The following is a 23,329-nucleotide window of genomic DNA, read 5'->3' on the forward strand; positions in this document are numbered from 1 at the left end:
GAAAAATCTGTAAACCTTGGCTGTGGTTCTTAAACAGGGAGAGAAAGTACAAGATTTGTCATTTGTCATATAATCTGCCATTTTAAGTTTCTTATTTATGTTGGTCAAACTGTGTAATTTTAAAAACTCGATTACCTCCAATTTTTTCACTACTTGAAACTAATTTTTTTAAAAAAGCTAATTTTGGGGCACCTGGCTGGCTCAGGAGGTAGAACATGCAACTGTTGATCTCAGGGTTGTTAAGTTTGAGCCCCACTCTTGGTGTAGAGATTTACTTAAAATCTTTTTTTTTAAAAAAGTTAATTTTGTTTGAAATATTTTGTGTTTGCACACATTTGTGATTTCATTATTGTGATATTTCATTAGATGAACTTATCTTTTAAAAGGGTTAAATTATTCTCATTGGGTATTAGAACTCGGATCTTGGGGGTCATTATTTGATACAAGAGGATACCATATGCCACAGGGTTTACTTGCTCAAGGTCACACAGCTCGTTAGAGGCAGAACGGGTCATCTAGTATGAAGGTTTTCTAATTTCTGTTTTTTTCTCATTATGTTGTATAATGCTGCCTTTGAGGGTATAGACTTAATTTACAGACTTTAAAAGCTCCTGTACTAATTGACTTTGATACAAAACATGCAGCAATATCACCTGTTTTTCTTTTGTGGCTAGAAAAATCAGAAAAATAGCAAAATCTTTCAACATGTAAGTGTATATATATGTATATATGAAAATTCTCAATAAATGTGGAGATTCTGAGGGAAAAAAATCGGCAGATAAAGTTGATTAGATCAGTGTTCCCAGTTCCTGGATGACTGGTGATTTATAGACTTTGAAGCCCATCCTGGGGGGCAGCCATTTGGGTGTCCTTGGAGGAACTCCCTGCGTGGTGCGGGCTTCTCACTCTGAGCTGCGTATGAGGCTGCTTTCTGGATGATGACTCGTAGTACAGAACCGTTCGTTCCAGCAGTGATCAGTCACTCAGTATTCAGCACACCTTCTCCTTAGAACATTCACTGAATCCAGTGTCTGCTGTATTCCATCTCGGTTAGCTCTGGGGGGGGGGGGGGGGCTGGTGTCTGTGTTCGTGAAGGAAATGTTCAGGGTGTTATACCAGTTTGGGCTCCAAATATTTGGAGAAATCTAGCTTTGTCCCAAAATGAATCTTGTAACTAGTTTCACAGTTGCAAAAGGATGTGGGTAATCGTCTTTAAACTGAAAGAATGTGAGCATCAATACGGTAGCCCTCCCTCCACCCCCATCTGCAGGGAATATGTTTCAGGACCCTAGTGGATGCCTGCAACTGCAGATGGTACCGAACCCTATATATACTGTGTTTTTTCCTATATGTACGTATCGATGATAAAGCTTGATTTGTACATTAGGTGCAGTAAGAGATTAACAACCGTATTAAAATAGAATAATTATAATCATATACTACAATAAAAGTTGTGTGTTCTCTCTCTTAAAATACTGTTGTGTACTTGCCCTTCTTGTGATGATGTGATAAAATGTCTACGTGATGAGACAAAGTGAGGGGAATGATGTAAGCATTGTGACTTAGCGGTTGTCTACTGTTGACCTTTTGATGATACCTCCGGAGAATCACCTGCTTCCAGACCCTGACTGCGACTGCGGTAACTGGGACCTTGGAAAGCAGAACTGCAGACTAGGGGACTACAGTGTTTCTGATTTGTGCGCTCTTCCATCTGGTCTAGGATCCACACAGGTGGAGCACATTGAACTTGTTTGCAGACTTGCAGAGTAACTCTGCTGCACGTAGCTTCTTGTCCCCCGTGCTGTGGCAGCCTCCCTGACTTTCCTGACCGGTGCTGGAGGCTGCTGGGTGTGAGAAAGCACGGTCTTTCATGTGCTGTACTGTTTATGGTTTGTGAAAGAGACTCAGAGACCCCAACTCTTGATTGGTATTTTTGCCAGGGTCTTCTTGGAAAAATACGAATTTGTTCCCGACGTTGGGCAGAGTTTTTGCCTTTCAAGCCTTGTCACGTGGTGGCATGGTGCCATTGACGTTAGGCTGGTTCCACTAGGCCGCTCGCTCTGCCAGTCCCTGATCTTTGTTCTCCTGCTGTTTGTCCCAACAGTGGGGATGGCATAGGGCCCACTCAGTTGAGTGACCTTTCCAAGAAAGTTATTTCATTGTGTCATTTTGAGTAGGCAGTGCATGTCAGCGTTTGAGAGGTGCAAAGGGTACACTGTGGCTTGCACCTTCGTTCCTACCCAGTTCTCTGCAGAAGCAGCCTCCGGAGCCAGGCTGTGGTGCTCGTGAGTGTCTACTGTTGGGGCAAGACCTGATCCGTCTTTCCAAGATCAGAGGTCCTTTTGTTACCTTTTGGCAGTAAGGCATTTGTATCAGGGTCACCACAGGGCCAGCCTGGCGCTTCTCTGAAGACTATGTTCTAGGTTTTGAAAGAGCCCTTGAGACTGGGATTTACTGACAATGCTCTCTGCTCCTGGGTCTCTGATGTTGAGAGGATTTCTGTCATTGACCGCAGATTCCTCCGCAGGTGATTCTCAGAGCCTCTTCCACACAGTGTGTCCTGCTAGTGCTGGTGGTTCCGGTGGCCTACAGGACAGTCCCCGGTGCATATCCCTCAATCAGTGACTTATGTCGAATCTGACGTGTCTTGTTCTAGACATTGACCCTCTTTCTGTCTCCTGTGCAAGTAGAACCACATCTCTAAGTTGCTCCAGCTTAAAATCCACTGGTCCCTGTGTCTCTGCTCCCTCACCCCGTCTAGGTCACAGGTTCTACCCAGGTGTTACCCAGATTCCTTGTCTGTTGCTCTTGCATATTTCACATAGTTTAGCACTGTTGTGAACCCTTCTAATTGACCTCCGTTCCTTCAGGATTTGCGCTGTTACTTCTAGTCCATCTGTCCTTTCTGTCCTCTGACAGCTCTGAAACCATCCTGTAAATTACGGGGGTGGGGGGGATAAAGAATTCTGGCCCCTTTTTCAGACCTCTTAAACTTGGTCCTTCATAACCATCTGTCTTAATCGGTCCCTCCTCTTACTTGGTGCCCCTGCGATATCAGTCTTGGCTCTTGCTGTTTCCAACCCCTGGATTGGCCTCTTTCTCTACACTCTACCTATTTAAATTTTATTTTCTAACATCCATCCGACTTCAGCTCAGGTCATGATCTCCCTGTTCATGGGTTTGAGCCCCACGTTGGGCTCTGTGCTGACAGCTAGCTCAGAGCCTGGAGCCTGTTTCAGATTCTGTGTCTCCCTCTCTCTCTGACCCTCCCCTGCTCACGCTCTCTCTCTCAAATAAATAAAACATTAAAAAAATAAAAAATATACAATCCATTTTGGATCTTCTCCAACTCATTACTTTACCAGGCATATATTTATGGTAGAAACCACAGAAATGTACACATAAGAGAATGAAATCCATCTATAATCCCATAATGCAGAGAAACAACCATTGTTCAAATGCATGTTGCTACACATGGCTGTAATAGTAGTTACCATGTATGATTTGATAGCTTGCCTTTTTATGCTGTTAGAAGCATTTTCCTGCATGGTTAAGGTTCATTAAGTTCTTTGTAAACAGTATATTAAACTTTTTCTTATTATGAAAGAAACAGATGTAAATAAAAGATATTCATTGTAGAAGCACCAAAAAGAAAAGAAATCACCTTAAGCCTGCTATATAGAGATAACCACTGTTGATGTTTTGGTGTATTTAGCCTTTCTTTGTATACACACTGCACCTTCCTGTATTATGTATACTACTGTTTTATAACTCAGTTTTACTTAAGAATATGCCGTAAACATTGTTCAAGTCTTTAAACAATGAACCAGAATCCTTTTTATGGCCATGTGCCATTTCATTGTGTGGCTGTACCTTAACTTGTTTGAACCAATCAGGCTCTTAAGTTGTTCTAAGTGTTTTTGCTATTGTAAGCAAGCTGCAGGAAGTACCCTTGTTAAAACAAAACAACACACACACACACACACACACACACAAACACGCTTTCTGCACTTGCACAAACCCTTTCTGCACTTAGAGAAGTTCTATGTTTAGAACTGCTGATTCCAAAAAGGATGTAAGTTGTCTAAGCTTTTGACACAATTAATATATTTCCTTCCTGCAGTAAGTTTGTAGCACCCTAACTGCAGGAGAGTGTCTATCTTTGTGGTCTCCTCTCCCACAGAGACATACTGAGTATTCACTTGTTTCCTGATCTTAGAAGAGGCATTATAGCCCAGTGATTATAAGCGCAGACTCCTAGTTGGACTGGTTGGTTTTATAACTTGGCTCCCCAAGTAATTTGCCTCAGTTTTCTCATCTGAATAATGGGGTTTAGAATGGGGTTTTGAAGCATTACCATACTTTTCCCATAGGGACTGCACCTTAGAGTAATCAAATAGTTGATCAGAAGTTTCTTTCTATAGAGCACCTGGGTGGCTCAGTCATTTAAGCCTCCAACTTTGGCTCAGGTCATGATCTCATGCTTCATGAGTTCAAGCCCTACATCAGGCTCTGTGCTGACAGCTCGGAGCCTGGAGCCTCTTTCAGATTCTGTGTCTTCCTCTCTCTCCTCCCCTTCTCTGCTTGTGTTCTGTCTCTCTCTCTCTCAAAAATAAATAAACAGTAAAAAACTTTTAAAGAAGTTTCTCTCTATAGGATAAGTGAAAAAGGAGTGGTAGAATATTAATATATTCAACTCCCCATCGAATTGATAGAATGAGACCATAACCATCAATGCTGCTACCATGACAGGGACAGACAGATACTGTGTATCTCCTGATGGAAGTACACGGTACTCCTGATGGAGGAATCTTGTCCAAAAATCATACCTGAACATGATCAAGACTTTAGTTCTAAGTGCTAGTTGACAGGAGATTCAAGGGGCAGGAGAACACATTGAAAAACACCACTGGACAAATGACGGTTACTTTAAAAAATAGGTGGCAAGGAGACATCTTGACCCACTTAAAAAAGGGGGGCAGTGTGAGCAGTAAATATGATAAAGCCTACAGATTAAAAGACTTAAGGCAGAGTAATCATTTCTGGACCTTATTTGGATCCTGATTCAATCAAACTACTATGAAAAAAATTGAAAATTTTGGGTGAATTTGAATATTGGAGACTTAAATATAAAGGAATTATGACTTTTTATAGACATGATAATGGTATAGTGATATTTAAAAGTCCCTAATGAAAACACTCACTATAAAATAAACAATTGATAAATAGAGCTACCTTAAAATTAAGAACTTCTGTTTATTGAACTAAATGAAAAGGAAGTCTGCAGATGAGAAGATATTTATAAAAAAGATATTTGATACAAGGCTCATATCCAGAATCTATATAAATAATTTCTACAACATGATTATGTAAAAAAGACCACTCAATTTTAAAAAGGCTCTTCCGATGATCAAGGTCAATAAATATATGAAAATGTGCCCAACATCATTACCCATAGTGAGATTCCACTGCATACCCACCAGCATGGCTAGGATTAAGAAGACTGAAAATACGAAGGGATGGCAGGTAGGTGGAGTTTGTATACTGTTTGAGGGAGTATAAACTGGTACAGTCACTCTGGCAAACTGGCAGATATTTACTAAAGCCTATTTTATACACAAATCTTATGATCTAGGATAGTAGTTCCATTCGTAGATGATTACCTGGTAGAAATCTGTATATAATGTTCACTAAAAGGTAAGTTTTAGAATATTGAAGCAGTGTTCTTTGTAGTAGCCCCAACCTGCAAACAACCCAAATTGTGACTAATACTGCCATAAACGTGTGTGTACAAATATCTGTTGGGATCTCTGCTTTCACTTATTTTGGGTATAGACCCCAAAGTGGAATTGCTGGCTCATATGGTAATTCTGTGTTTAATATTTTTTGGAACTGCCACATTTGTGTATTGTTGTATTTTAGGAAATTCTGTTTTAATTTCTAATAATGGCAAATATTGATGGATATAACCTACACAGACAACTACTGAGGTCCCCAGTAATTAAGAGTGTGAAGAGGTCTTGAGAATTTAAAAAAAGAATCAAGAACTGCAGCTTTAATGAACTGCATTATTACTCACCAAGGGAGAGAAGGGTTGACCAGTCTTTGCTAATGGATGTAGATGAGGTGGGTGACATTCTCCTTTGCTCTCCAGTGTCCCAGTTTGGAGGATACATTATATGGTCACCCTAATGATGGGATCCATTATTATGTGGATTGTCAGACTGGGCCACCCACTCACCTTTGCTGGGTGTTGTAGTAGAGCTTCCTAAACTGGCCAGCTTTCATCTTCTTGTGGACAATGTTTTAGGATGAAAAGACTACAGAATGTAGCTTTATTACATTTCTAGTTGTTACATTAAAAATTTCTTTGTATGATGCTGTAAGACATCAGGTCATTTTTTTTTCCTAAATAAAGCCTCTTAATCATATATTCACAAAGCATATATTGCCAGTGTGACTCAAAATTCCAGTAATTTTGGAGACTATACATTCCTTTTGAATTTTGATTAATGACTTGAAATTTATCTAATGATTCAGACCTCCTCCCAGTGTTATTTGGAATGTAACTCAAATTCCCCATGTATTGTTTTGTTAAAAATGCAAAATCGGGGCACCTGGGTGGCTCAGTCCATTAAGCTTCCAGTTAAGCCTGACTTTGGCTCAGGTCCTGATCTCACAGTTCGTGGGTTTGAGCCCCACATTGGGCTCTGTGCTGACAGTGTAGAGCCTGGATCCTTCGGATTCTGTGTTTCCCTCTGTCTCTGCCTTTCCCCCATTTGTGCTCTCTGTCTTTCTGTCTCTCTCTCTCAAGAATAAACATTAAAAATGGGGTGCCTGGGTGGCTCAGTCAGTTAAATGTCCAACTTCGGCTCAGGTCATGATCTCATGGTTCATGGATTTGAGCCGCATCGGGCTCTGTGCTAACAGCTAGCTCATAGACTGGAGCCTGTCTTCAGATTCTGTGTCTCCTTCTCTCTCTGACCCTCCCCAGCTCGTGCTGTCTCTCAAAAATAAATGAAAAACATTTAAAAAATTTTAAAAAAATAAACAAAAAGTTTTTTAATGCCAAATGGACTTTTGAGACATAAGTATACATTTGTTTCTTAAATGTTGACTGAAAACCTTATGTTGAAGATCACATGCATTGTTTGAAGTTTGTATGTTAACAATCTGTGTATGTCTTCCCACAAAAACGCTAACTGTGGAGGGTTTGTAGGATGTGCTTACTTTATCCAGTCTTTTCTTCTGGCCGTCAGAACACCTCACCTCTTCCAATGCACAAAGCCCACCCAGTTGTGCATTGGAAGCACAAAGCCCACCCAGTTGGCAGTCCTTCTATGCAGCCCAGACTTCCGTATGGCAGTGTGATGTCCAGTGGCCTTACTGAGTCTGGTGACTATGAACTAAAGGTTGTCTTCCATCTCTGTCTTCAAGACATTTGTAGAAGAGGGACAGGAGGAAGGGGCAGGATAATCCAAATAAGCTTTTCCATTTGGACAAGGCAAGAATGAGGAGGACACACAGCAATGCCTTGGCTTGCCTCTCTCCTGACTGGGAATCTGTCTGAGACCTCTGTGTGCTTAGATGGGGCCTGTTGCTTGATAGGCTTAATTTTAGGTTGAGCTGTTAGGGAACGGGATCTCCTACATGTCATCCACCATCCCTTTTGTCAGATCTCAGTCCAGAACTCTTCCAGGGTGGCGGAGGACAGAGGGCTTCTACTTTTTCTGCAGCCTTCCTGAAGTATATACTCTTGGCTACACTTGGTTTTATTTCCTCCATCTTAGTTCTTCAGTCTACTTTGTTATCCAGAAATTTGTTAAAGTCTCACATCCATGGATGGTCCCTGTCCCCTACTCCTTCTGCCTAAAAGGCCATAGTTTTATTTCTTACTGTGCTTATTGACCTTCATTTCCGTGGGATATTAGGGTAGAAAGGCATGCGCTCTGCCTGCTTTCATCAACAGGAAGTTTTCAGTTTTGAGACACTGAGTTGATCTTACATTAGAAGCAGGCTGTTGCAACACTTTTGTTGTTCTGTGTTTGGGGTGAAGGGTAAAAATGGTTCCTCTTGATGACACTTATGAATTTTGGCTTCTGCTCTTGACATTAAGAAGGTCAAGAGCTGACAGCTGACCCTGGGAAGGGCCTATGTTTGACTGGAGTTGGCTGATGGAGGAGAGGACACTGGGTAGGGGACCAAGGAAGAGTCAGGAGAGAGTGGTGTGCCAACAGATCCTGAGAGAAGAAAGAAACACAGCTTTTCAAGTAGATCACTTAGAATGAGAGGTAGACAAGGTTGTACCTTGCCAACATTATTTCTCAAAATGGTCCCAAAATCCTTTCATGGAAGAAGGTGGTAGGACCTAAATTTTTCTGAACTGTAAACTTTTATACGTGTATACAAATATAAAAGCTTTATACATTTCCCATTTTGGGATTATGGATTTTGTTTATTTATTAGCCTTTATTGTGAAATAACCAGTGCTGTGTGTGTTAATAATCTATTTCTTTAAACATTACCACAGGGTCTCGGGCTTCTGTACCAAAAAGTAGTTGCTACCCTGTTAAGCTACATGTGACTAAAACCCAAAAATGATAGTGGCTTAAACAAGACAGAAGTATAGATACACTTCTTCCTCACACAAAAGAAGTCTGGAGGTGGACATTCCAGCAGCTTCACAGTGTCAAGGATTCAGGTTTCTTCTCTCTTGCTGTTGTGTCATCATGAGTCGTGTGACTTCCACCCCTAGTATGGGATGGCTGCTGGAATTCCAGCCATCACATTCATATTCTTCCAAGAGGAAGAGAGAAGGAGACAGTCCTTTCCTGTCAGGACTCTTCCTAGAAAATGCACTAGGAAGAAATGCATATTTCTGCATGCATCCCATTGGCCAGAACTCTCACATGTCCTTGTCTGGCTGCAAGGGAATCTGGGAAATGCCCCTTCTAGGTGGCCGTGTGCTTGACTAAGTCTTGGGATTCCTATTACAATGGAAGGAAAAGAGAGTGGATGTTGGGACAAACAGAGAACTTTGAGCACTTCTGAGGGCCTGAAGATGCCTGTGGAAAATTGACAGGCATTCTACACAGCAGCAAAGAAGCAAAGCTATGGGAAGATGAAGGTAGAGAGTAGAAGAGTCAGGTTTGGTGGCTGAGGGTCTCTTCTGGTGGTGGCAGGCAGCCGAGTCACTGGCAGCCAGGCAAGGGGGAAGAGGGACTGTTTTGCAGGTGTGAGGATGGAAAAGAAGGGCCAGGGGATCAAGCACAGGTACCTGCTGCTTAGTGGGAGAACCGTCCAGACACAGGCCCTGAGGATCTGCTGGTGAGGGGGTCCATAAATGTCTGGCAAACCAAAGAGTAATATCTAGAAAACTCCCTGCATCCCAGTACTTCCCAACTATGTCCAGCAACATTTTTTGAAAGGTAGAGAAAAAAACAGGCTCTCAGTTCCCATATTCCTCATCTAACTTATATCTTGTGATCTCTCTAAACGTCAGAGCGGTAATTTTTGCCTAAAATGATGCTCTTCTTGTTCTTTTTGAAAGTAATCTCTATCCTCAGTATAAGGCTTGAACTCACGACCCCAAGATCAAGAGTTGCATGCTCTGCCGACTGAGCCAGCCAGATGCCCTTAAAATGACGATTGTAATTCTTATGAAATTGTATGGAAATGACCTGTTGAAGATAGCCAACCGTGGTGCTGCGTTAACAAGATGATTTCAGATAAAAATGATGATCTCACATGCATCCTCCTTCCACCATTGCAACAGAAACGTATGTTCCCTAGATGCTGGGACAGTCACTTGCTGGAGGTCCTCGCAGGGCCCTTTTGCTGCCTGAAGGCCCTAACAAGGATGCCGTGGTCAGGGTCTTAGTGCAGTGTGGCAGCTTGCTTTGGAGAAATGAGTCCGTTACTAATAGGTTCAGTCTTCAAAATAATAATAGTCTTCTAAATAAGAGGTTACTGGTGGAAAAATAATCAGCTGAGAAATGGTGTAAGCATTATCTCACATGTGTAAGCAGGCTTAGGGGCACTGACCAGCCTGCATTCTGATTGGCTTTTGCCAGTTTTTCCAAGGGCTTACCTCCGAAGGCGTAAGTCCTAAGTCTTCTCCACTCCCTTCCACTGCAGGTGTAGAGCATCCCATCCTACTTTGAGAATGAGGGTAGTTGTAGAAGCCCGAGGACCTCCTTCACAGGCTACTTTAAATAGAATCTCCCACCGCAGTCTGGTCTGTGCGCGTTGAGGCTGATGTCTGTCACCTTCTATAGTGTTGCAAGAACAAGGGCCCCATGGGCTTTGTTTTCTTACAGGGATGTCAGCCAGACTCTCGGTTTTCTCCTTAACAGTTGCCATTTCTATCTTCTATCTGTTCCACAGAGTTCTCTGTTCAGAGAATTTTCAATTTTCACACAGTGGTCTGTTGAAAACACACAATGGGAGAGTAGCTATTTTGAGCACTTACGACAAAGAACCATTTCTTCTAGAGATAGCAGCCTTTCCTTAGAGGCTTTTTATCAGACAGGTGGCCTCTCATTGTTCTAGAGGGTCCTGCTTGAGTCCTAGGAGGAATGGTTAGACATCCTGTTGCCTGGATCTCAGGAAGTATTATCTGGAGTGTTGGGTTTGGCTTTCTAACACATGACTCTTAAATTTCTCATTGGCCCTAAGGTGTCTAAAATGGGAGCTCTCTGTCTTCTCTGCGCTGGGCACACCTCTCCTGCCACAGCCACTTACCCCCTGAAAATGTACACCTGTGCAGAGTTCATCCCCACCCCCTTCTTTGTCAGGAGCGCTTCTCAGCTGTTGAGCAGCGGTGTTAAAGCCACTGAAAGATGAGAGCCTTAGCAGCTTGGCAGTCCCACGTCCCCTGACCTCACTTATTCCCAGCCACAGCTTCTAAACCAGTGCCATTTCAAGGGACATCGACACAGCAACCAAATTCATTGGGACTAGGGCTGCCTCGGGAGGGGTGGCTGGCTCTGGGGCTGGAATTGGGACAGTATTTGGGAGTTCCTTCATTGGTTATGGCAGGAACCCCTCTCTGAAGCAATAGCTCTTCTGTGTCATTCTGGGCTTTGTCCTCTTGGGGGCCATGGGGCTCTTTTGCCTGATGGTGGCCTTTCTCATCCTCTTCGCCATGTGAAGGAGTCGTCTCCACCTCCCATAGATCTTTCTCTGTGTCTCGTCTGCCCTGTATGTTCCTTTTCCTATACCTCCCCAGGCAGCCTGTGGAAAGTGGTTGGCTCAGGGTTTGACAGAGGGAAGACAGATAATACTGTATTAATAAGATAAAAGAAATATCCAAACTGTGAGAATGAACCACCATTTGAAGTTGAAAACAAAGACTTTTAGTGTCCAGAGGATCAGAAAGGGGTTAGGAAACCAGGATGGTTTGAGATTTTTCAGGGCTCCCTTTTTTCCCAGGGAAATTTAGCCTGTGATTTCCATCTTCATTCATCACAGATCTCTCTTAGCTTTGATGAGCTCAGTGTAGGGGATGTGGTCATGGAGGCTGACCTCCGGGGCTGATGTGTTGGTTATTGCCTCCTCTGGTCATCCATGTGGGATCCTAGGCCTTGCTCATCATTCTGAAGTGTTCAGCACTGCCTGGGTGGGGGAGGAGGAAGGGCTTGAGGGGTGGTGACATTTGAGCTGGAGGAGCAGGAATATGTCTGGAAAGATGGACCAAGAATGAGTCAGGGGTCCCATTGGGAAGGCCTCGAGGGCCAGGCCAGAGAGTTTAGGGGGAAACCAGTAGAGATGTCCGCACAGAGGAGTTGAGAGAGCTTAGATATATCCATTTAGTACTTTTTTTTAAAATTATGGAAGTAATACTTATTTGGTGGAAAATGTGGAGGTGATAAGAAAATATTTAAAAAATTTTAATTACCTTCAATTTTACTACTCAGAATGTAGCTGCTGCTAACATTTTTATCATGTCCTGCTAATCTTTTTTCTATGGCTGCTTGGGGTTTTTCCCTGTTTTTGTTAAATAGATCATATAAATTGTTTCTTCTTATAATGGCATGATGCATGTCCTCTTGTAAATGATACATTTCTCTAGATACTCACTTTGGATATATTTCTCATCAAGGAATGGCTAGATCGAGGAAATGCGAACCATTTAAAGGCTCTTAATACATCTTTCCAAATTGCCTTTCAGAAAGGTGGTACTAATTTACATTTGCGTGAGCACTGTGTGAGTGTATTGGTTTTCTCCGAGCCTGGTTCACAGGTAATATTCTCTTTATTTATTCAGCCTGCTGTGAGAAGATGGCTTCTACGGCCACTTTATTTTTTAGTCATTGGTTATTAGTGAGGTTAAATAAGTATACAGGTTATTTGTATTTGGCAAATCATCTCTCTCCTGATTTTTTTCTGTTGGCATGGCCATATTTTATTGATTTATAAGGGTATTTTTTTTAATGGTTAAGGACGCTGAAAGAGCTAAACTGATACTGTTCCTAAAGGATTTTTTAAAAATGATTATTTGTTTTTCACAGATATGCTGCAGTGATTGATCACCTGGCAGGTATTTGAGGGACAGGGGGTGCTGTTCAGTAGGGCTGTGATATTATTATACGGCCTGATCATGCAGTGATCAGCTGGCCACTTGTATATACATCTAGAGGCAAGCTTTCTGGATTATCATAAGTATTGGCTCTAGGACGCCAATCCTGGGGTGGCCCAGTTGGTTAAGTGTCTGACACTTGATTTCGGCTCAGGTCGTGATCTCACAGTTTGTGGAATCAAGCTCCACGTCTGGATCTGTGCTGACAGTGTGCAGCCTGTGCAGTGTGCAGAGGGACTCTCTCTGCCCTTCCCCTGTTCATGCACACACACAGTCTGTCTCTCAAAATAAATAAATAAACTTTTAAAAAAGTATTGGCTCCTATTTTACAGGGATAAGCCAAAAGGCCCGAAGTTCAAGTGAGAATTTGAACCCAGGGAGGCTGAATCTGAGTTCCACACTCTTTGTTTTAGCCATTCTGCCTTCCTGGCCTCCTGGCCTCCCCAATCATTTTCTTCCATGGTTTGGCCAAATTGCCCCTGACACAGGAGGGCCTGTGAGCATCTCAGGGTTGGCCAACAGGGCCCCATGGGGGTGAGAGAGTACTTGTCTCACTCTGCATCAGTCTTGGAGAGAGGAAGTGGGGGCAGTGGCCCCAGAGTTCCTTGGGGCCTGCATGCTGGAAGCAGTGGGGAGTCTCGGCACAGGCCCTGTGGGCTGCAAGCAGGCTCGAGGCTACAGCAGTGTGAGGCATGCATGGCATAGAGCCCTCATCCCCTGATGCTCACCTCAGCCCCAGCTCCTCTATGGAACCCTCTCTCTTCCTGCATCCCATTTCTTCAGCTTCCTTCCTTCTCCAATCTTCTATGGAAATTGTTCAAATTCTGGTAAGGTGCCGTCTCATCAGCAAAGAAAGTCTCTAGAGTTGGGCTCCTTGTCTTGGATTTCTGTACCTTCCATGAGATTCCGTAAAGGCCTGTTGATCTGTCACGATGGTTCCCGGCAGGGAGGGACTGTCCCTGGGAGAAAGCTTGAAGCACAGCCCTCCTGCCGACTTGGTCATAAGCTCCTTGGTTGCTGTCAGACTTGGCTGTCCCTAGCACGTATGGTTGTCAGAGGATGGAGTGGTGTTAAGTCAGCTGTGAAGATTAGCACCTGGCCAGACAGTGAGAACCAGGCCTCTGGTTTCAGGAGGTATTTGTTGAGTGTAGTCACTAGAGTTGTAGCTAGAGCAAGAAGAAAATTTTGGCATGCCAGGATTTATTTCTCGTACTGAGGTGCCACCTTACGTTAACATGATGTGTGCCCCTTTCAAGGAGTAGCCTGACTTCTGGTGCCATATTTGATTTTATTTTTTGCTAGTTGTGATTCATTGATTTTAAGACCCAGTAAGTTTCAATCCACAGTTTGAAAATCACAGCCTTACCTCCCTGGTATCCTGGAGAGAGGAACAGTTTCTGTCTTTTAGATGAAAAAGCTGCGGCCCAGAAGGGGGCATGATTTCTCCCAACATCACACAGCGAGTACTGGTGCTCCCTTTCCCCTTGCTTCTGAGATGCTCTTCTCCTTGAGACAGACTTGTTTCTTTGGAAAGTGGGCTGCAGCCGTTTGTGTTTTTTTGCTTTTGTCTAGTTTATCACCCCTTCTTACTTGTGTTTACAGGATTGATATTCATTATTAATGTAGCTTTAGTGAAGTCTACTGTGCTTAAGTGCCGGAAATGTTTTTGTGAATACGAGCAGTATACATTTGCTCACTGTTTTGGAGTTTGTGTGGTTTGTAGGCTTTCATGGCATTCATCCTCTGCCTCCCCCTAAAAGAATGAAGTTCTGCAGGTGTATAGATAACATGCAGGTAATGACAGATGAATTGGACGGGGTGTAGACAGCTCCTGTCACCTGCCACAGAGCACTATGCTGACCTGCATTTCCTTCTCTTGTGTAGAAGCCTATAGATAGATAATTCTTTTCACCCCGTGTCTCCCTCAGGCTGCAGAAAACCTAGCTGCAGGGCCTGAGTGTCATGTGGTCCTGTCATTCACAAGCCTTTCTGATTGAGAGATTATTGCTTCCAGCCATGACCCCTTGGAGTAAATAACTCTGGGAGCAGCAGGGGCTGATGTCTAACCGAGCTCGCCTAGGAGCTCTTAATTGGACACTGAACCTGAGGACCCTCTTGAGCTGCGATTTACTCTCAGTGTCCATTCTCAGCTCAGGCCTAGTTCTTTTTTTTTTTTTTTTTAAGCTTTATTTATTATTGAGACAGAGAGAAACACAACATGAGTGGGGGAGGGTCAGAGAGAGAGAGGGAGACACAGAATCTGAAGCAGGCTCCAGGCTCTGAGCTGTCAACACAGAGCCTGATGTATAGCTCGAACTCCCGAACCGTGAGATCGTGACCTGAGCCAAAGTCGGCCGCTTAACTGACTGAGCCACCCAGGCAGGCACCCCATCTCAGGCCTAGTTCTGAGAGCCTGGGCCATCTGAGTTCTCCATCCCTGATAGAGTTCTCTGGGAGAGAGACAGCTTGGAAACCCCTCAAGACAGGCCTGCAGATAGCCAGTGGCCCGATAACGAGGGAGGACCCTCTGGAACTCAAAACGTGAGCACTGAAGCACAAGGTGTCCACTACTGGGGCAGACGGCGTCTTTGTTCACTAGCCTCTGGGTCCTGCCCAGCCAGAGGAACAGTGGAGATTTCAGGTGTTGAAAACAACATCGCTGGCCCAAAATGGAGTCCCTTTCACTAAGCATTATGTCACCAAACTGAAGCTTAGTTTTGGTTCTCCCAGAAATGGAATCTTAAACTAGTCAGAAGTCATCTGATAGCACCAGTTAGGTAATCTGCCGGATAGACCCCTGTTATCCCCTAAAGGAAAGCAACCTCACAGTAACCAATCTGCTTTGGCCTAGCGTGACTTCCTTATTCCTACTCCCTTCTGCCTATAAAAGTCTTTCATTTTATACAGCTCCTCAGAGCTCCTTTCTGTCTGCTAGATGGGATGCTGTCCTATTCAAGAATCACTGAAAAAAGCCAATAAGAGCTTTAACATTTACTCAGATGAATTTTTTTTTTTTTAACAAAGGAAGCCTAGGACGATGCCCTGTTAAATAAGTGTCCTCGTTGCAGACGTGCATAATAATCTTTGGGTAGAAGATTTGCAGTCCTGAACATTTATAAAAAACTATTTTTTATTTTCTGAAGTAGGTACATTTTGGTTATTTAGAAATTTCACTGTGGATTCGCAGATTTTTCCTTAATGGCAGATAACTGAGGTGTTAGAGTTCATTCTCTTCATCAAACCTCAGCTGTCAGCTGAGACAGAATTGGGTGGGCGCGAGAGTCAGCCTGTCCACAGTGCAGAGACGGGAGTGGCCGCCACAGCTGCGCTTGTTGCAAAGATGGTGAGTAATTCTCTCGGTTGTTGCATCTATCTGGAGCAACAACCGGTTTGATAGGGACTTAGCTTCTGGAAGCCTGAGCTGCAGGAAGCAGCTATTTCCCTTTTGCAAGACTGCTGGACAGGAAAGCAGTCAGTAGCTGCTGAAGATTATTTTCTCATTCTACTACCACCTTTACTCTCTTGGGTGTTTGATGTCTCATCCAGACATTCTTAAAAATTTCCCATGCCTTCTACTTAGGGAATGTGCAGATCTGGGTGAGCACAGTGAGATGGGTGAAGAGCGGCTGGCTAGGTGAGAAATTATGCCTGCCGTTTTCACCTACAAAGTCAAACAGAGAGCTCCTTCATTGTTCCTTAACTTGTCGTCTTCCCTCTCTTCCTTCCTTTGCAAAGAAACCTGTACTGGGGACTTCCGATATATCAGGCAGTGTCATAGGCCGTGAGGATGTAGCAGTGAATAACCAAAGTCCCTTCTATATGGAGTTTGTGTTTCAGTGGGGGAGGCAGACAGGTGCTAGTAATGTTATGAAGAACAAAGCGGGTGTTTTTTGTTGTTGTTTTTTTTAAATACGAGGGTAGCATTTTGTTGGTTTTTTTTTTGTTTTGTTTTGTTTTGTTTTTTTTTTATTTATTTCTAGGAGAGAGAGAGAGACAGCGTGAGCAGGGGAGGGTCAGAGAGAGAGGGAGTCACAGACTGAAACAGGCTCCAAGCTCTGAGCTGGCAGTCAGCACAGAGCCCGACGCGGGGCTCGAACCCACGAACTGCGAGATCATGACGCAAGCGAAAGTCGGACGCTTAACCGACTAAGCCACCCAGGCGCCCCACGAGGGTAGCATTTTGAAGTGTTAGTGTTGGAAGGGCCCTTCCACTAATCTGATGTCCAAGATCAGCTCAAAGGACAAATGTGTTCTTACTCTTCTGGAGCATTTCCCATTGTTCACAGGAAATGTGCACAGACCTACCTTTTGGAGGGCAGGGCTGAACCATTTAGGGCTCTGAAAGGTTTTTACTCTGCCCACTTATTCTGTATTCCTGGCAACATTATTACTGTTTGGAAATATAGCTAATTGCTACTCTGGGCTTTATGGGCGCCCCCTGGAGCCTTCGCTGCAGTCATTTTAACCTTTGGGAAGGGTGAAAACGCAGCCCTTTTTAGTCACTAGTTGGATTTGTAGAGCTATAGCTCTAGGGTGGTCTTCCCCAAAGAAGTGCTGGCCTGCCATGATTCTAGGCTTTGTAGATAAAGGTTAGTGAATTTGATTAAAATTCAGTGAGTTTTTAAAAAACACTTAATTTAGCTTTTACCAGTTTTAGGGCATGGAGCACTCAAGATAAAGATGAATAGTGCAGTCTCGATTTTTGAGGAGCTTGATGTCGAATCAGATTATGGAAAGTTCCCTCTTGACATAAATACCCATGGGCAACAAAGGGTGTGAGAGAGGTGTAAGTAACGTCCTGTGGGAACTTTATTTGTAGGAGATCTAGCTGGTGGCAAGGATGGGCTGTTTGTTTCCTGGGGCTGTTGTAATTACCACCAACTGGGTAATTGGAAACAACAGAAGTTTCTTCTCTCACTTCTGGAGGCCAGAAGGCTGAGATGAAAGTGTCACTTGGCCCGGACCACTTTCAGATCTAGAGGGGATCCTGTGCCTTGCCTCTGCCCTGCTTCTGGTGACTGTTGGCATTCCTTGGCTTTTGGCCACATTGCCCCTCCTCTGTGTCTCAGCTTTTTCTCTGCCTCCCTCTTATAAGGATTTAAGTGACTGCATTTAGGGGACCAACTGAATAATCCAGAATACCTGTCCTTTCAAGACCCTTAATTCAGTCACACTGTTTGCCATATGAAGGAACATTTACTCTTCTGCAGTGTAAGGTAAGATTCACAGATTTCCTAGAAGTCCATTAATATTGAGGGAGTGAGCATTTTTTACTTCTACTACAGATGAGAACCAGGGAAGACCTTCATTGAGTCTCAGTGGCTTCTAAAATGGGATTTAAGGGATGAGCAGGGAGGAGAAAAAGCAAGGAGCAAGGGAGAGAAGAAGGAAGAGTGGGATGTAATCAGGACCAAAGTGTAGTTAGTTGTGTTTGGTTGGAGCATGTGGTATGTGCAGAGTGTGGAGGGCCTAGAAAGGGAGGTAGTTTGTCTTTAATTCACCAGGCAAAAATGAGTGGAGGACGGGTGTAATCAGAACTGTGCTTCATGAAGATTAATCTGGGAGTGTGTGCAAAATAAATTAGAGAAGGGAGGAATTGGTGGACAGAGCAATTGGGAGGCCAGCGTCGTAGAGAAAGGTTGACATGCAGACTTCAGCAAGGGTGCCAGCAGGGGAATGGGAGTGAGGGATGACCTGTACTGAGGGGGTCACTGGGTTTGAGAACTGATGAAGGATGGGTGGGTGGGGGATGTTAAACAACAACAGTTCAGCTAAGTGCATTTTAAAGATCTAATTGGCTTTTATTAAATGATTCATGAATCAGGCAGCATCCCATCAGGCCAAGTAGACGGGAACTCTGAGGAGTTGTATAGAATTGGGTTTTTTGAGGGAGACAGGGGAGAAAGTTACTAGCAAAAGAAAAGGATTGTTCCAGGCAAGCAGGTAGGAGCTGAGGGTCTTCTCATGCAGATTACTTTATCTTCCTTTGGGGGATGGAGCGGGCCCATGTGGCACACTCACTGCCACTGATCAGAAATTCCTGACTGCACAGTTAAGACTACATTTCTGGGGGAGGTGGAAACTGCAGTGAGATTAGGCGTTAAGCTGCGGTTTGGGAACTTGGTGTAAGTGACACCATTTGGGATCTGTAGTTTTCAACAGCAGGCTGGAGACAGTGATGAGAATGTGTTCCCCACAGAGCACATCTCAGGGAACTTAAGGTCTTTTTTTTCCACTTTTTTTTTTTTTTAATTAAATGTTTTATTTATTTCTAGGAGAGAGAGAGAGACAGCATGAGCAGGGGAGGGTCAGAGAGAGAGAGAGTCACAGACCGAAACAGGCTCCAGGCTCTGAGCTGGCAGTCAGCACAGAGCCCGACCCGGGGCTCGAACCCACGAACTGCGAGATCATGACCTAAGCGAAAGTCGGACACTTAACCAACTAAGCCACCCAGGCACCCCAGGGAACTTAAGGTCTTGAGGGAAAACAGAAGAGTTTGTGTGGATTGCAAAGGAGGTAGTAAGTTTGGACCTGTTGAGTTTGAGGTGCTGGCTGGACATCAAGGCTGTAGTGCTGTAGCCTGGGGGAGAGGACACAACTAGTGTTATGGAAGAGGAGTCCATAGAAGAGAGGCCGATGGTAGTGGAGTGATCACTAAGGATATGATGTAGAAATAAAACCTGCATTTAGGAAGTGTGGGGAGGAAGAACAGAAAAAGTGTGATTGGAGAGGAAGAAAACTAAGACGGTTTTAGTTATAAATGTAGGAAGCTGCTCAAATTCATTAAAAGGGAAAAAGGAATCCATTGACTCATGTAAACTTAAAGACCAAGGGAATTCTAGCTTCAGGTCTAATTCAGTCTAGGGTCTCAGATGTCACCAAGCCTTGGTTGGTGTCTTTCACATTGCTTTTGTTTTGAGGCTTCATGTGACTGCAAGATTTCCCAGTAGATGAAAGTCCCATGGACAAGGTCATACCTTCTTCCTTGGGGCTCCAGAAGAAGTACAGGAAATCACTGTGATTAGTTTGTGGTTCTAGTGAAAAACATACAAACCGTGACCCAGATATACTTATCAATATTATCAAAACACACTGGTTCTTGAATGCTGTCATTTTGTGAGTAGACTAATGGTTTAAGACATGTACAGCGGTAAGTTGTAGAAATTTGCGAGTGTCTGACAGGGCTGGACTGTTATTTCATCCAAACCAGGGTTCTCTTTGTAATGAGCCAACAATTACTAGAGTTCCAGTATTGTTTTTCCTTCTCTGGGGCCAATTGTTGGGTATCTCTGATCACTTTTCCCCAGATTATCACTTGGGAGGACATCCTTTTGGAATATGACAGAGGTTAGGCCGTTATAGTTTCCTTGAGAACAGTATTTTCGGTGGAAATTTCAGCAGGGTGTTTAATTTGGCCTCCAGGGAGGTAAATCTGGAATGCCCAGTAATCTTAACAGTAGCCAGAGCAACTAGCAAAAGGATGGCATCTAATAAATTTTGGACATAGGCACCATATTTAATTTCTTTCCCTTGCAGGTAGGGGCACCTGGTAGTTTCCATAACATTCCAAAGTCACGAATTAACCCAAAGGCTTAGCAACTATCAGTATAAACATTTACTGTTTTGCCTTGAGCTAAGGTGTAAGCTGAGGTAAGGGTTTATAACTCTGCCCTTTGGGCTGAAGTACCTAAAGGTAAAGGTGTTGCCCCAGTGGCTTCAGAAGGAGTCACACTAGCATTCCCAGCACAGGATTAATCATTTTCATCTTATAAATGAGAACAACCAGCAAACCATGAAAATTTGTTAGAGGAGTTTCCTATAAATTTCACGGAAATCAAAAGGTAATCTGTCAGCATTAAGCAGTCATGAGGCATTTCATCTGAATACAAAATGTAGTTTTGGAATGGAACCTGAGTTTGAGCAAACTAAAAAAAAAAAAAAATTGAGACTTTATGTCTCTTTCAGGCCAAAAATGTTTTTTTTTTATATTTTTTATTTTTTTAATTTTATGTTATTTATTTCTGAGAGAGAAAAAGAGACAGCGTGAGCAGGGGAGAGTCAGAGACAGAGGGAGACACAGAATCCAAAACAGGTTCCAGGCTCTGACCTAGCTGTCAGCACAGAGCCCTACATGGGGCTCGAACCCATGAACAGTGAGATCATGACCTGAGCCGAAGTTGGACAATTAACCAACTGAGCCATCCAGGCTCCCCAATGTTTTTTTGTATTTTTAAAAAGATTTTACTATTTTCAAGTAATTGCTACACCCAGCGTGGGGCTTGAACTCACAGCCCCCAGATAAAGAGTCACATGTTCCACCGACTGAACCAGCCAGGTGCCCCTAAGACCAAAAGTTCTAACAGGTGAATGCTGTCTCCTGTGAAGAGGGTTGAGAAAGGGAGCAGAGAAGCAAATCAACTACATATTGTAACCACCCAGAGCCTGCAGAAAACTTTATATCCTCCAAGTCAGCTTTTAAGGTTTGAAAAAGTTAAGAAGGACTCTCTTTGTAACCCTGGGGCATCACGGTCAGGTACAGTACTGTTCTTCCCACGTGAAAGCAAGAAGGTACCGGCTCTCCTTATCAACTGGATGCTAAAAACGCACTGCATAGAACAGTTACAGTAAAGAATTTGCATTCAGTGCAAACAGCTGTCTGTGTGTGGGGGTTAGGAGCATCAGGGCGCCGAGGGATAATGTTATTTTTTGCTCTGAGGTCCTGAACTAACCTCCATCCTTGGCACCTGGGTCTTCTCACGGGTAAACTAGGGGTATCACATGGACTCATGCAGGGGATAATAAGGCCCTGAGTCCCTGGTGCCATATTATGGGCTTGATGCCTTAAAGGGCTTCTTTATTTATATAGTTCTGGGGAGGGGCACCTGGGTGGCTCAGTCAGTTAAGTGTCCGACTTTGGCTCAGGTCATGATCTAACGGTTAGTGGGTTCGAGCCCTGTGTCGGCCTCTGTACTGACAGCTAGCTCAGGGCCTGGAGCCTGTTTCAGATTCTGTATCTTGTATCTCCCTCTCTTTCTGACCCTCCCCTGCTCACTCTGTCTGTCTCTCTCTCAGAAATAAATAAAACCTTAAAAAAAAAAATTAAATAGTTCTGGGGAGAGGTGTTGAGGGATCTGTTTGAATCTTGATGGGAGGTGCACTGTGAATTCTGCCAGTATCAGTTGAGGACTCTGCCCATAAAGGAATCTATCCCTTTTGATCCAATAGGGATAAATGATCAGTGTCCCCAACTCCTCCACAGTGCAATCACAGATGGAGCAAATAAAAGATGTTGAAGGGTCATTTAGTTCACCTGGTTGGCAGTTTTTTTAAGTTTATTTATTTTTAGAGAGAGAGACCGAGACAGAGCATGAGGAGGTAAGAGGCAGAGTGGGAGAGAGAGAATCCCAAGCAGTCTCCCTGCTATGAGTGCAGACCCCAGTGTGGGGCTCAGTCCCATGAACTATGAGATCATGACCTGAGTTGAAATCAAGAGTCAGTTCCTTAACCTACTGAGCCACCTGGGCACCCCTTGGTGATTTGATTCTAGAATTATTTTTCTTTTGGGAGAAATTCTGGCATAACTTTTTTAAGAAATCTTGGCCCAGTAAATTAATGGGATAGAGAAACTAAGGAGAAAAGGGTGGGGAATCTCTCAAAGGGCCTAAACTAATGGTGCAGAGACAAGAACCTATTGAGGTTTATGAGAGACCCCCTCTATTTGAACTGTTTTCATGCTCTGAGACAGGACCTGGCTTATAGAAGTGCTGTTGAGCCCCGAGAATGCAGCCCTGGGGTCAGTAAGACCGTGAGATTCATTCTTAGTCTGGACAGTGGTTTTTCCAAGCTGATTAAGAGGGAGGCCTTGGGAAGAGCCCCTGTAGGTTCTCAGAGCCCTCTCACTGGGAATTAGGAGGATCCTGGAAAGACTAGCTGGAGGGCTGAAGGCTTCTGGAATGCTTACATTTGCAACACTCTTTTTTTCCAGTGCCCTGGCCTTTTGTGGTAATAGAAAACTGGGGGTGGGGGGGTTGGTCTGTTTAGGGGCCTTCATTTGCCATAGTTGAAAATTGAGAATATTATTGGTGGTTATTCTTTGAGGTGACTCCTCTAGGGTATGAGAGAGCTGGTTTGCCAAGGTAGCTATATCGGGAGTGAAGATCTTAGTAAACAGAGTTAAACTATCCAGATGGATTCAGCCTCTAAAGGAAGACCAGGGTCTTTTTTATTGACAACTTGGAGTTGATTATAATGGTCATGAACAGGTTCTTCAGACTTTTGTGTGCAAGCGTGCATTTTGTTCCTCAGTGAGCAGGCTTGGAAAAAACTACTGTAATTGCCCAGTGGATATTTCCAGCAAGGGTCTAGCACCTTGCCAAAGTTAGAGGTTTATTTCTCTAAATTCTTTAGCATGTTCTCATAGGGTTAGTTTCATCCTACATTAGGCCTGGTTCTCACCAACAAGCACATGGCCTGACTGATACAAATCTGAGAAAGCAGGGTGGTAATTTGGAGTAACTTTGTTAAATTCTCTAGCAAACATGGGTCCTGAGTCACTTTAGGAAACTCTTTAACTCTGGCTCACAGTTTTGGCCTTCATCCAGGCAACATAAGAAATTTGAGGTTCATTCAGATCTTGAAGACTTAACTTTAAATTTTTTTAAATGTTTATTTCTGAGAGACAGAGTGTGAAGGGGGGGCGGGGCAGAGAGGGAAAGACCTAGAATCCGAAGCAGGCTCCAGGCTCTGAGC

The 23,329-nt window shown here is 43.7% G+C and overlaps 1 protein-coding gene and 1 pseudogene across 1 annotated transcript in view; both read left to right on the plus strand.

The window, feature by feature from the left end:
- CDS2 (CDP-diacylglycerol synthase 2) overlaps positions 1-23,329 on the plus strand; it is a 56,945-nt gene that overhangs the window by 4,153 nt on the left and 29,463 nt on the right. The window lies entirely within an intron of this gene.
- Positions 10,753-11,152, plus strand: LOC120226203 (annotated as a pseudogene).

Source organism: Hyaena hyaena, unplaced genomic scaffold, assembly GCF_003009895.1.
Source record: "Hyaena hyaena isolate Hyena2069 unplaced genomic scaffold, ASM300989v1 scaffold_16, whole genome shotgun sequence".
In the NCBI taxonomy this organism is placed as follows: domain Eukaryota; kingdom Metazoa; phylum Chordata; class Mammalia; order Carnivora; family Hyaenidae; genus Hyaena; species Hyaena hyaena.